Source organism: Lygodium microphyllum, chromosome 1 (genome assembly GCF_053477565.2).
Source record: "Lygodium microphyllum isolate KBCC chromosome 1, Lygodium_microphyllum_v1.1.10, whole genome shotgun sequence".
NCBI classification, from domain to species: domain Eukaryota; kingdom Viridiplantae; phylum Streptophyta; class Polypodiopsida; order Schizaeales; family Lygodiaceae; genus Lygodium; species Lygodium microphyllum.
The window spans coordinates 14,621,282-14,634,935 of NC_141135.1; the positions used below are offsets into that span (position 1 = coordinate 14,621,282).

Genomic DNA, 13,654 nt, shown 5'->3' on the forward strand with positions numbered 1-13,654 from the left:
CATTCCCCACATCTTATACTAGGAAATTATAGGTTATATAGCTAGGGAATTCTATTTCCCACATATCATGGTAGGGAATCATAAACCACACAACTAGGGAACTCTATTTCCCACATCTTATACTAGAGAACTATAGATGACCATATCAAGATAGTACATGAGATAGTGATGGAGGGAGTACCTCCCAAGATACCCCTAGAATTGCATTGGAATCCGAGAGAGTGGGTTTGGAGATACCCATTCCTTGATAAACCTTGCTACATGGCCTCTATCGGCTAAACGTCCAGGTTGGCGGGGAGGAGAATATGTATGAGCAAGATCAAAGTGTAGCTGGTTGCCAGTCAACATTGATACTGACAGGCTATCTTTGCACCTTTCTTGATTGATTGTTGGAAACTTGGAGGACATTGGATGATAGATTCAGACCTAGGAAGATCTCATTTTTCTATGGTAGTAGCACGTAGAAGCTTGGTAACTGGTACCTTGCTTGGCTATGGTAGGCTCCTGTAGCATGTGCAAGATGTGGAGAGTAAGAAGATACGTAGATGGCTTGCCTATAGGGCTTCTCGAAGGTCCAGGAGATGTGGAAGCGATCCCTCAACATAGTCTTTCATGGTACAATTCAAAATTTGATAGTGATCTAGGGGGTACTAGCTTAGGTGATGAACGGAGGTCCAACATATGGATATGAAGACCGTTAAAGGAGCCACTCCTCTCTCATTGCTGTCCAACAATGCAGACTATGCAGAGTGTTGCTATAAGCACACTCCACCAATGGGAAATGTTTTCCCCGTTTTGTATGATGCTTTAATGGAAAATTTCAGAAGGTTTAATAGAGAGGAATTTTCCTTTTTTGACTACCCATTTGTCTATGGATGAAAAGAGAACAAGAATTTCAAAGTAGTGACAAAAGTCAGATGACATAAATGATATCAAATCCTTATGCTGAAGTTTGAAAGCATGGACAAGAAAAAAGCATACCGCACAAAACATGGGGCCCTCAAGGGAGAAAAGACATCCCTTTACGAGGATATCATGAGATATGATAGTTTGGGAGATGTACTTTTGGTAGGGTATCTTAATGCACGGATTGGGGCCAAGCAAAGTGACTTTTACATACATGAGGATGCCATGTTCAAAGAGATTGATGTAGATGAGATGGGTCTACACAAGATGGCCCAAGACAAAGAAGCAAGTACCTATAGGACACAATTACTAGCTTTGGGAAGCTCACATAGATTAGCCATCTTCAATGGTCTATCATTTTGGCCAAGATCAGATGCTTTGATATGCTGGAACCACAAGCAAGGGGCAAGTACAGTGGATTACCTAATAGGATCACCATCATTAATACCAGACAATAAGAATTTTGAGATCTCGGGGAGACCCATAGGAATAGCAGTGGATCATGCCATCTTGACCTTAACAGTATCTTGTGGACACATGAGAGACACTACATATCTCCCCAAGCACCCCAGATATCACTTTGTAGAGGAAACTTCACATATATAGAATGACTCTATGCGTGATAGATTACAGATGCTAGATTTGAGTAGATCACTAGAAGAATGCACAAGAGATTCTGTGGAGGCCTTGCATACTTCAGCTATGTATGCATTCCCACACACCTTTCCCCTAGGCAAACCCCCACTCTCTACGACCCCCCAAAATGGATGGTATGATGATGAGTGCAGAGACACTTGTACATGCCTATAGAGAGAGATTGCTTTGGGCACTCAAACACATACCCAAGCAAGGACGATGCTCTTCAAATGTCCAATGTAGATGAAGAAGCGACACTGCTTAGCAAAAATTGAGAGAGAGATATACCAGCTATTTTTGGGATGAGATAGCAAGAGCATGGAGAATGTTTCATGAGAGATAGTCCCCTATACAGATTACATCACTTGATGCTTGGTTCCATTATGGGGGAGAATTATATGATGTACTAGGATAGACACCCATATAGCCTCCATAGGCCCACAGACCAACGCAATGGACCTTCTTCTCTAGTAAGATGGTTAGAGAGGCAATCTATAGACTACAAAGACTGGGAGGGCACAAGATGAGGATAGTCTAGTGGTAGAACACTTGTCACATGCATATGACACATTGGTGCCCATATTGGCAGGTATGTTCAACAAAGCAGTATGTGAGGGATTCCCGGAAATATGGTCAGACCATACTATATTCCAACTCTTTAAGAGTGGCAACCTTATGATTCCCAGTAACTATAGGACCATCATGGTTGGCCACACACTGGCTAAGATATATGGATCAATACTAGAGCATGAGCTTAGTGCATGGGCTAAAATGCAAGGTAGGAGAGAACATGGGCAAGCTGGTTTTAGGCATGTATACACCACATTGGATCATATTCTCGTACTCAGAGAAATCATTGAGGGCCGAGCTCAAGATGAGGATTTATTGTTGCTTTGTGGATTTTCGCAAGCCATTTGACATAGTACCTCGAGCATGTTCCATGCAAAGATTGTAGGAGACAGTTTTTTCCATATGTGAATCAAACGTCAAATGCAAACTCCTACGAAAGTATGATTCAAGTATGATTTGAACTCTAGACCTAAATCATACGTGACCCTAATTTAATAACATATTTTAACAAATTATGAGAGAAGTACTAACCTTGCAAGCATATTTAAAACAACTTTTAGCTAAATCTTTTTTTTTTTTTGCAAGTAAGTGTGGCTAATTATATTACTCAGAAGGCTGAATACAACGAAGTGCACATGCTCAATAGATTAGTTGGAGCTGATGCAAATCACAAATCCATCATGTATACAAGCCTCTCAAGGTAGTCTGGGGGGGATGGGGACAAGAAGCCATGGAGGGGGGGTGTATCGCCATCTGGGGCTGCCCGGTTGCATCATGAAGAATAGTTCATGGCTGCCCCAAGTGCGCAGAAAGTGAAAACGGAGTTCCTGACGGGCTCGAGACTCACCCTGCACCTGGTCCCACTGGCCGCGGAGGGAGTGGATGATGGAGATCCAAAGCTCTGCCAAAGTCACATATACTGAAAGGCACTCCCTGCCAAAAGCCACCTAACAGCGTGCCTTCCAAATGTGCCATCTTGTGAAACTGCGTATGATCTCCCATACCTCTGAGCGCTCTGTTGTGGGCTCCAATACTTGGTGGATGGGTAAAGCCTCCAAGCCGACCACTGCGCAAGACCCAACCTCGATGAGAAAAATCGTGTCCTTCATCCCGGCCTCATACAAGAGGTGACCCTGGCTGATTGCCTGCTAGCAAAAATCCCCCAACGAGATACATTCAAGGCTGGGTGCCACATGGCGGAGAATACGGCAGACTACTCTCCGCATGAGCTGTGCGGCCTTGCAAGACTAGTGCTTTGGAGTTTCCAAATGTTGCTGTGGGCAGCGCTTACAAACTCCATCCTGCTGCATGTGGGCCCAACAACCATACCTCCATGTGCCAAAAGCCAAAGGAAATACGACACCCTCCTCAGCCTTCAGCTGTCCCACAGGCGACGCCAGAAGGTCCAACAGAAGGCATCTGTGATGCTATGCTCCGCCCATCGTCTACTATGTGAAGGTGCCCAATCCATGTCTTTTTGCATTAGTATATGTTTACCAATCTTGGCTGTGTACTCCAAGAACCTCAGAGGCTTTTTGGTGACCGTAGTGGCCGGCCATAGCCACTCTCGAGGATCCCACTGCAACTCATCAAGTGGCTTGGTCTCCCATATCCAAAGGCGCCACTCCTGAAACTCCTCCTAGGGCACATAAGGGTCCAGTTGCCAGGTCTTCTCCTGGAGTCCACCCGACCACACGAATCCTCCTCCAAGAAAGGACAACAATCTCCTCATCTTGCTATCCTCTGTCAAGAGCCACATGCCCCCCATCCTGCATGGTAAAGAAGGTCCCGCCGGGGGCACCACCCACTCTACTTGCCACCTGTAAGGCTGTCGATGAGAATCTAGGAGCCCACACCTCCCTAGGCTCCATCGGCTCTTGGATTGGGAGATCTAGCCACTCGTGGGAGATCGCTGAGTCAATCTCCCTCCTCATCTCAGCACCTTGCTAACATCCTGATGCTTGCTGCAACACCTCCTGATTCGCCATCCTGTATACCACCCTCCACGTCTTGATAGTACGAGCAGGGCCAGCCTCCCAGCCAGCCCACTGGATGTGGGATCGCTCACCTATCTGTATCCCATCCCGATCTCTAACCTGGGGGTTCTAGACCATTGGGTGGCGGTCCTGGCATCCTAGGGGCCTTTGAACTAGGGCCTTGCGTAGTCCCTACCACACTCCAAGTAAATTGCGGAGGAAGAAAGATATGGATGGCATGATATGGGCAGGCATGAAGATCCATCTCAAGGATGGCCTCCAACCCCCACCAAGCCTCAGTCTACACTCCTGGATACTCTTTTGTAAAAGGACCTTCTAGGTCTACCCACCTGGTGTGAGACCACAGACCACTAGCTTGCCCAAAAGGGCCAAGCTCCGACACTCTGGCTCAATGATCCCAAGCCCTCCCTCAGATCGCAATGCCCGATGATGGTCGCCCACACCATCTTAGCAGGGGAATACCTGGAACTGTCTGAGCCAGCCTAGAGAAAATTCTACACTAGGCGGGAACCACACAAGGCGAGGAGAGACACGAACAAGAAGCGATGTACCAAGCCGTTGCTAGGAGGACTTGGTTGACCACCAGGGCTCGGCCTGCTAAAGAAAGGCGCACAATGCTGTAGTAGGTCAGCTTCCACCTAATAGAGTTGAGAACTGGAAGAAACTATTGAACAGGAGTGATATGGAGCCCCCACTTGGAACCCTAGATATCAGACGTCCCCTGCTCACCTATTTGAACCCTAGGTGGACAACCCACTCCGTGTTGGATTCCGGATTTGTTAGAAAACCAATTGACTTTCGCTAGTTGATTTTCACTCCAGCTACAGTGCAAAATACCTCCAGAGCTAGTCTCACTCTCTCCAACATCAGCTCATCATCCTCTACATAAAGAATGGTATCATCTGCATACTCTAAGTCCAACAGCTCAGTCTCCTCCCTCATCGGAAGTCACAGGCCCCATAGCCCGCTCACTCGTGGGCGGAGGAAATAGGACATCGCCTCCACAAAGAGTAGGAATAGATATGGGGCAAGAGGGTAGCCTTGCCAGACAGATCTCTCTTGCCGAAACTTGTCCCCTCTCTTGCCACCAATGAGAACTTTGCTAGTGGCTGATCTGTAAAGTGTCGAAACTCCGTAGACCCATGCCTGGGGGAAACCCAGCCTTGCCATGGTGCCCTCTAAGAAGTCCCAGTCAACCCTATCATAGGCCTTCTCGAAGTCCAGGAGGAATACTGCCAATCCCTGACCACTGTGCTGAGCCCAGCCGGTCGCCTCGAAAAAAGTGAAGACATTGTCTAGGATGCTCCTATCCTGGACAAAACCTGTCTGGGTGTCATGAATGATGTTTGGAAGCACATGCGACTTCTGATCATCTTGGCCAAGGCCTTACAGGCCACTGACAATAATGCTCCACTAGTTAATGTCCATCGATTGGTGAACTCCACTGTGGAGGGACTCGAAAAACAATGCTCCACTAGTTAATGTCCATCATGCACCCTGGCCACTGCTGGGAAAAGAGTGCTAGTCCTTCTTCTCCCATCCATTGGGAGATGTGGTCTGCAACCTGGCCCCTCACCCCCTCCTCTAACTGTGTTATCGTCTAGTCTCCTGAATGAGAGGTTTGAAAGAAGAAAGCATGGTTTGGTCCATCTGGTCGTGCAAGTAAATAGACCTTGCCGCTCCTTGACTTGCGGACCACGAAGATCCCTACCTCCAGAGATAGTGGAAACTCTCCGTGCTCAGCAACTCTCAAATAAGACCATGGACCATTGCGAAAAAACTCCTGGGGGAGCAATTGCGCCTATCAAGGAAAGGTGTGACGGGTGACTGGACGAGATGAGCTGGTGGCTGTGTGGGGAGGGGGGGTTGGGCTGCTGGTGAGGAGAGGATATGGGTGTGTGAGGCTCATCACCCCCTATGGAAAGGGGGGGAATGGATTGGGGGGGGGGGGACACATGTACTGGGCGAGGATTGGGGGGGGGGGGTTGATCGTCGGGGGAGAAGGTGGGTAAGAGGACGAGTAAGGGGTGGTGGGGTGGTTGGACGTATGAGGCGGGTGTGGGGGGGGCGAGTGGCCCTGGGGAGGCTGTGGGATAGGGTCCAGGGGGGGGATCCATGAGGGGAGGGGGAAGACATGGGAGTTGGGGGATCTCGGGTGGCGAGATGTCTCAATGGGTGGTGGGGGTGGAGGCATGTGATCTTGCTGGGTGGGACGAGTGGAGGGTGCTGCGGGGTGTTTTGACGGGGGCCGGCCCTTCTGCTCTTTGTTGTTGTGGCTGTGTTTGAGGAGCTGGCTGAGGCCCCTCCCTTGTCGTCTCCCTCTTTGTCGTCGTTTAGTGTGAAACCGTCAGCATCCACCTGTGGTTATGTTGGTTGAGCCACCTTGGCTCCGAAACGCGTGCAGTTTGCTGCCTAATGCCCAAAGTCATGGCATCGCAGGCACTGGTCAAGCTGCCCTGTCACAATAACCTGTTGCTTGAAAGAGTGTTTGCCTGCCTCAATCTCAAGAAACTTGGGTATGTTCTTTGTATGTTTTACAGCCACCTGTACCTTTGTCACTCCTGCGGCTGCCACTGCATCTGCGGAGGGAGGAAGAACTGTGCCGAAAATCCGTCCAAAGTCCTCCATTAACTGTGGATACTCTACCGCCAGTCCGAGGAATAGAAGGGTGACCGGGTGTCTGGGAAACCTGTTGTGGAGTGCCAACTCCTCCACTGTGAAGCCACTATACTAGGGAACCATGTAAATGACCTCGTTGTGGAGGCATAGGGTGAGCTATCCACTAGCTCGCGGGCTGCATCCACGGAGATAAGTTGAACCATGAAGATCCCCTGAGCCATGAGAACCACCTTTGCAATTTGCATTGTGCCAATGCGTAGCGTGGAGTGAAGCCGATCTCGAAGGTGGGCCCTAGATGGGGAGTGTCCTATGACCTGCCCATAGATTGTTTTTTAGTTCCAGCTTTGTGGCACGGATGGAAAGGAGCTGTTTCTCAGAGAGGACGATGCGCAAGGTGTTTGACTTGGGGGCACTCATAGAATGCTCCGGCGTCTGACCAGAGGTTTCCATTGCACGTTATTGCTGGGGGCTACCAATCTAGCTGCTGTGATACCGAGGGAATATTGCTACAGAGATGGAGGGAGCAACGAATGCTAGTGGTATGAACGTGCAGCATAGGATGGAGGCACCGGAGTAGGTCGACTGGGAAGGTCTTTCGTGCGTGAGGGAGAGGGCGGAACTGCCATAGTAGGTCAATAGCTACTTAGAATGGTCCCCTCCACAGCCCAATAAGATTTTACAGGTCATAGGGGCAAATTTTGTAGCAAAATTTGCATGAGCAAATGTTTTGATTTTTGGCTTCCTCCAGCTAACTCCAATCTTCATCGTCTACTTCAAAATGATCTCCTTGTGTTTGTATTTGACAAGATCGTGCATGCATCAGGGATGTGAATAAGTCGTCTAGGGAAAAGGCCGTCATCTTCTATCCATTTCTTCTGCATTTTTCTTCTTGAATGTGTCCTTGACCATGCACCCGTAAAGAAGTATTAGAGCCGCAGGCGAGGACATGGTTGGCGTGTCACCAGTGGAGATAGTGAGAGCTCGTAGGCTTCGTCACGGGAGAAGTGCCTTGAAGATGGGGGCACCATGCAGTAGTAGAAGCTTGCCGGTGCAGGGAACCGCTATCGCGAAGTGTGGTTGGATAACGTGTGCAGATTTGATAGGAGACGGGGGCGCATATGCCAATTTCCAAAAAGAGAGAGAGAGAGAGAGAGAGAGAGAGAGAGAGAGAGAGAGTAATCAGAGAGGGAACACCACATTAGAGAGAGAGAGAGAGAGTTTGTTGGCGAGCAGCCATGCCGTCGCCTGTGCACCTATCCCTACCGCTGCCCGTTTGACCTGTGGGTCACTGCCCCTGCCTTCGCCTAAACCTACGCGCCCTGTCAGACTGCCCCATCGATGCCTGAACGACTGCACGCCTGTTCGCGTGTGGTCTCCTGCTTTACGTCCGCGTGCAGAGCTAAGGAAGCCACGTTGAGAGAGAGAGAGAGAGAGAGAGAGAATCGCCTAGACTTGCGCGCCGCCTGAAGACCCATCTGACGACTGCCGCCTGACGAGTGCGCCTGACTGCCGCCTGACGCCTGACGACTGCCCGCGCGATGACTAGCGACTGCTTGCCTGACGAGCGCGCTTGACGAGTGCTTGCTTCGCGATGGCTTGACGACTGCCTGCGCGCCTGAAGACCCACCCGCCTGTATTCGTCTGTGGCCGCTTGCTCCGCCTGTGCCTCTCTGCTCACCTGACGCCTGCTGTCTGAAGCCTGTGGTCACAGACCACAGGTTTAGCCGCAGCCTGCTCCTACTTGCTTCTTCAGAGAGAAGACAACAGTATGGCTGGCTTGGATATGGATTTTCTAGACCGGACGGTGGCAGCCCTTGGCCCTGATTCTGATACAGAGGAGCCAGAGGATATGGTGCCGTGCACGGAGGAGATGCCTCCGGGTTCTGAACTGCCACCTGCAGGTAAACGCTCCAAGCATACTTTTGACGAGCCAATGGGTCCTCAAGAACGAAAAAGAGACCAACGAAGAGCCAGCATGCGTTTAGGGGTACATGTATGTGACCATGAAATCCACGAAATACCTGCCTGCAATGAATCCTTCTTCCATAGCATGAAACGAATGGGATGAGTGAGAGCCTTCAAAGTAGTAGGCGTCCACGGCAGCAATGGCAGGAAATACGTTAGCATTGGTAGCATAATTGTCTGAGCCACTTTGAGGCGGACATGGAATGGCCACGCTTGCGACTTCCAATACATAAACTTCGCCGCCAGTTTTTGTGAAATCCACTCCAGTAGCTCCTTTGGCCGTACATCCACCCCCAATGGGTATCCAAGATGCCTGACAATGGAGCCACGGGAAACCACCTAGCCCTGCCAACCTAATGACTGTAAATCAGGCTCGGTGCAACTGAGTATGGCTGATTTAAAGGCATTGATGCGAAGACCAGAGGCCTGACCAAAGAGCATCCAAACATCTAATGCCTTTCAAATGTTGTCCCTGTCCGCCCGCAAAATCATAAAGGTGTCATCAGCCAAAGATTGGCTAATGAAGTGCTGCCCCAAAGGAAGAGACAGTCCTGCCAGCTGAGCAGAAGCCGCCATTGAGGATAACATTGAAAGGACCGGGTGAGTCGCCAGGGCAAAGAAGAGAGGACTCAAAGGGCAACCCTGTCTGATCGAGCGTGCAAGGACAAATGGCTCTGTAACTCCACCATTGAGCATAATTCTTGAAGAAGCCGCAACACTAATGGTGTAGATCAATTGGGACATCCGAGTACCAAAACCCATAGCAGACATGAGATCTGCAATGAAAGACCAGTCCACATAGTCAAACGCCTTTTCCAAGTCCAATTGAATCAATACCACTTCCTGACTGGAGTGCCGCGCATAGTCAATAGCCATTTGCACATTTAAGATATTATGCAGAATGTTGCGGCCCTTAATGAAACCATATTGAAGAGGATGCACAATAGCTCGAAGGTGCTTGTGAAGCCGATTCGCCAGCACTTTGGAGAAGATTTTATACATCGAGCCCATCAAAGAAATTGGTCTCCAGTGTTGCAGCATTGACGGCGAAGGGACCTTTGGAATCAGTTTGATAAGGCCTTCTTTCCATGAGGAAGGCATGACCCCTGTTTCCCAAACCTGCTGAAACATGACCGCCAATGGCTTCACCAGCTGCGTGGCCGAGTTCTCAAAGAATTCATTAGTGAGACCATCCCAACCAGGACTTTTATCCTTAGGCAAGTGTAACAAAACATCCATAACCTCCTCCTCGCAAATATCCGTCTCCAAAGTGGCTTGCATATCAAGTGGAACCTGCTGGCGGACCAGATGATAGAAGACCGAGCGGGCATGCGTAACCTGGCTAGTAGGCGAGGGAGAAGAACCAAGAAGTTCCATAAAATAATTTCTGCACATATTGACAATGGTCTGCGGATCAGTGACCATGCGACCTTCCGAATCCTGGAGTCTAGTCATATTTTCGCGAGCAGGAGAAGCATGCAAGGCGCGAAAGAACTTATGAGACTGGCAGGCACTATCTTGCAATGTGTCAGTCAAGTTATGCAGCTTGGCATGGTAATAAGATTTCAACTGAACACTTGAATAAGATGGGCCAAACGCCTCTCCAGTGACAGCAGAAAATCATCATCTGGGGTATCCATGAGCAACGAATGGACCAAAGCCAGTAAGTCCTCTGCTGCATGTCGACGTCGCCGACAAAGAGAGGCATGATGAATCCCATATTGCCGAGCAACCCACTGCACATTAGAGAGCAGCTGTGCAAATGAAGCCAAGCCCTCAGAGGCAAAGTCCAATAAGAACCTCTCAATGAATTGCTGCATATAGCCCTGAAAAATTGGATGCTTCAAATAAGAGGAGTTGAAACGTAAAGGGAGCCTATTCAGCAATTGCATAAAAGGTGCAACAAGTTGTGCCCGCATGTCAAGCTGGAGGGGGAAATGGTCTAACAATGCATATTGCTGCAAGACCTTCATTTCCAGCATCTCGGGAAGAAAATCACCCCCCTGCATGATATACATTCGGTCCAACCGCGACCAAGTAGTTGCATATTGTGCGGAATGAAAAGTAAACCCTGAAAAAGAAGGGTGAAGCCACGACCAAAGATCTTGCTTAAGTACGCGCAAAGCAAAGGAATTCCACACCCGACTTTCCGGCGTATCCATTACCGAATGCCCTGAAGTGGACTGAGAAGAGTCAACACACATATTGAAATCTCCCATCAAAAACCCCCTTCGGCCAAGTGACATCGAGCCTTGCAAAGTCGACCAAAGATCCCGTTGGGATGCGGAATCATTCGGAGCATAGAGGCCCAACAACCATAAAATCTCTCCTTCAAATAAGACTTCGATTATCAGAAAGCGGCCCTGCACATCATTTTTAACAAGAACACGCTGGTATTTCTCATGGACAATCATCAGCACGCCCGAATAGTGCGTAGCATGTGTCCCTGCATAAAACAGACGGAATCCATGACAATCCACAACTTTTCCTACTTCACCGTGACTTTTGTGCTCAACTGCACACAATACATCCCACTGGTTCTCATGCAAGACAGTCCACATGGCATGTTGCTTATGGCGAGAGCAAATGCCTCGCACATTCCACGTGGCTGTCTTTATATATCTTCAAAAAAAGGAAGTCAGGAACGAGGCGCCTGTTGCCTCGATTTCACCTTTTCCGCGAGAGCATCCAGGACACCCTCATCCAAAAAATCAGCCAATACTGCAAACGAATTCTGGCGACCTGCTTTAGAGGTAGAAGGAAAATCCATTGCCTTAGGAGTGGGGCGGGGATAACGCCGATCCCAGGGTGTAATCACATTACCTTTTGTATCAAACGCCAGCTTAGCAGGTGGGCCCTTGGGACCGTCTGTATAGACTTTCCTTGTAGACTGGTTACGTGGGGCAGACGGGGCCATAGTACGCGCAGCATGCTGTGAAATGAACATTTCTTTCCTGCGCATATACGTGCGCACGGAATCCTGTGAAGCATTAGGCCCAGGATCCGCAGGCCTGCATCCAACTTTTTACCTTTTTTTTGACTTGCCTCAATCCAATTAGTGCTACGGGAATCCAAACCCAAGACCTGTTGTTTGCCTTTATCCACGACATTAGGTGGCTGAAGGGCCTCCTGTGTCGGGGCATCAAGCACCATGTCATTCTTAGGCAGCACAACATGTGCATCCTCGGAAGACGGTTGTCTTTCGGGGCATTTGGCCATAAAATGCCCCAATTTACCACATGAAAAGCAGTGTCCTGCAAAGTTGCCCCATTTCAAGCGAAAATGCAAAGGATGCATGCCAGAACAATTGAGGCGAAGCCACGCAGGCCTTTTCCTGGCCGTGTCCCATAACATGCATAAACGGTTTCGATTCATAGCCCTGAGGCTTGGGGGAACCAGCACTATTCCCACAACTGCCATCGCATCCTTAAACAATGGCCAATAGACCGCCGGACAATTTTCCACTTCCACCCACACCGGGCATTCTCGTTGAAGCAGATGCTGGAAGTCGCCCATAGGGTGCCATGGTACAACATGGACCAAGCGGCGATCAAAGAATAATGGCAACTTGGACAGGAGCTCAGCTTGATGTGTTTCTGATTTCAATAGCACCTCATAAAAGCCGCGAGGTCCAAGGAAGATCTCCTCAACACACTCCCCTTGCAATAAATGGTGTATCCACTGGCGAATATGTGAAAGCACTAGGATCCTGCCAGTGAAGAAAAGTAGAACGGCACGGTCATAAAACACCAAAAAGGACCGCAAGACTGATTTCGGGTCCACCGTAGCTTCCAGCACATCATCAGTTCCCGCGTCAGAAAAAGTTTCATTATTATGTTGGACATAATCACCAAGCAGAGTATTGGCAAAGTCCAACAAATGCTCCCAGTCAATCTCCTGCGAATCCATAGGATCAGAGGCAACCTGTGCATAGGAACGTTCCTAAGGACCCATTTGCTCGTTAGAAGTATGCTTGGAGCGTTTGCCTGGAGGCGGCAGTTCAGAACCCGGAGGCATCTCCTCTGTGCACGGCACCATATCCTCCGGCTCCTCTGTATCGGAATCAGGGCCAAGGGCTGCCACCGTCCGGTCTAGAAAATCCATATCCAGGCCAGCCATACTGCTGTCTTCTCTCTTTGCCCGTGACCTGTGTGATCAGGCGCTCCCTCTCTCAGATGATTTCAGTTGTACACTGACTTCTTCAAGCCTTGTGTGGAAACACTTTGCGGAGAAGTAGTAACTATTCTCGCTCTCTCAAACATTCACTCAGCCGCCACAGGAAGGAGGGAGGCCAAATCTGCAAGTCGACCAGAAGTATATATATGCAGGGACGGCAGGAGCAAGTCACGTTTTACAGGGCGGGCGGGCCTGAACAACTACGGAACTGAAAAGGTTGAGCGGAAAGACTGCAGGCGACCCTTCTCAAGCAGCGATGCTCCTAATCTGGGACGCAACCCTGTGGAAACGCAGATCGTGCACAAGTGCAGGACGATAAGGGTTGACCAACTTAACAACAAGCAGAAGACGATGGCATGCTGAGGCAGATACGATTAATCCAAATGGAACATCAGCATGAACGGAGCTAGGATTTGACAAGACGACACGCACATGAGGAAGGTGTCGCCATGCGTCCACTGGAAAGGACGAAGGAGGCAGGAGGTCTTATGGCTGGCGATGGCGCGACGGACTGCGAGGAGGCAGGCACGAAGAAAGACGTAGGCGACGAGTCTCTCTCTCTCTCTCTCTCTCTCTCTCTCTCTCTCTCTCTCTCTACGCAGTTGCCTCAGCTCTGCGCGCTGACACAGAGCATGATACCATAGGCGTTCAGGTGTCGACAGGGTCAATGGAAAGGGTCAGGTCGCCATCGCTCGATCATCCATCGCGCTTCTCCTCTCTCTCTCCCTCTCTCTCTTTTAGTAAATCTCTCTCTCTCTCTCTCTCTCACCCTCTCCCTCTCAAGT

The 13,654-nt window shown here is 49.5% G+C and overlaps 1 protein-coding gene across 1 annotated transcript in view; it reads left to right on the forward strand.

Moving 5' to 3' along the window:
- The window catches only part of LOC148040860 (uncharacterized), a 216,828-nt gene that overhangs the window by 126,553 nt on the left and 76,621 nt on the right, over window positions 1–13,654 (forward strand). The gene's annotated exons all lie outside the window — the stretch shown is intronic.